Here is a 929-nt window from a genome sequence, read left to right on the forward strand (position 1 = left end):
GTTACTTGTAAAATAGAGTTTCCCAAGGCAGGGCACAGCCTGAAAAACCACTGTAGAGTAACTTAGAGTAGGGAATAGCCTGATCTCAATAATGAAGATACTGAAATACTGAAATACCATACTATACATGATGTGTTAACGTTTTAGGGGTTCTGGCTATAGCTTAGTGGTGAAACCCTTGCCAAGCATGCACAAGGCCTTAGGTTCCATATCTAGCCCCACAGAATATTACTTCAAATGTATAAAGACATAGAAATGCTACCTATTCCAATTTGATCATTACATAATCCATGGATTAAATTATCATGCTGAGTCCTACAAATATGCACAATCAAAACAATAAACCCCCAAAACGATAAAGTGGAAGAACCAGTCTTACCAAATGCTGTTACTTGGTTTAGCATGCCATAAACATATCACACATTGGATGTCTTAAGAAACAGATACTCATATTCTAACATTCTGGAGGATATGAGTCAAAGATGAGGCTTCCTTCAGTCAGTTTCTGGAGAGGCCTGTCTTCCTATCTTATAGACACTTTCTTACTGTGGCCTCTCACACCACTCTGTCTGTATGGGAATAGGAAATAAATAGTGATCTCATATTGTCTTCTCATTAAGACTCTAATCCTATCATATTGAGGCCTAACCTTAGATCTCAATTCAACATTTATTACTTTCCTCCAAGTAACATTATACTGAGTCAACATTTCAACGTATCAACTTCAGTACACAACACATTATTTCTTGAAATATAAATGTTACAGACAGATCAATAAAAAGAGCCATCAGAACTGATTTTAAAGTGACCACATTATGTGCTCTTTATGAGAAACACATTTGATATATAATGAATAAGGTAGAGAGAAAGTAATAGTGTACTAACCAAAAGAAACCAGGTGGCTGGGGTAATACATGGTAAAAAGCTCA

The sequence above is a fragment of the Peromyscus leucopus genome, chromosome X (assembly GCF_004664715.2).
Source record: "Peromyscus leucopus breed LL Stock chromosome X, UCI_PerLeu_2.1, whole genome shotgun sequence".
NCBI lineage: Eukaryota > Metazoa > Chordata > Mammalia > Rodentia > Cricetidae > Peromyscus > Peromyscus leucopus.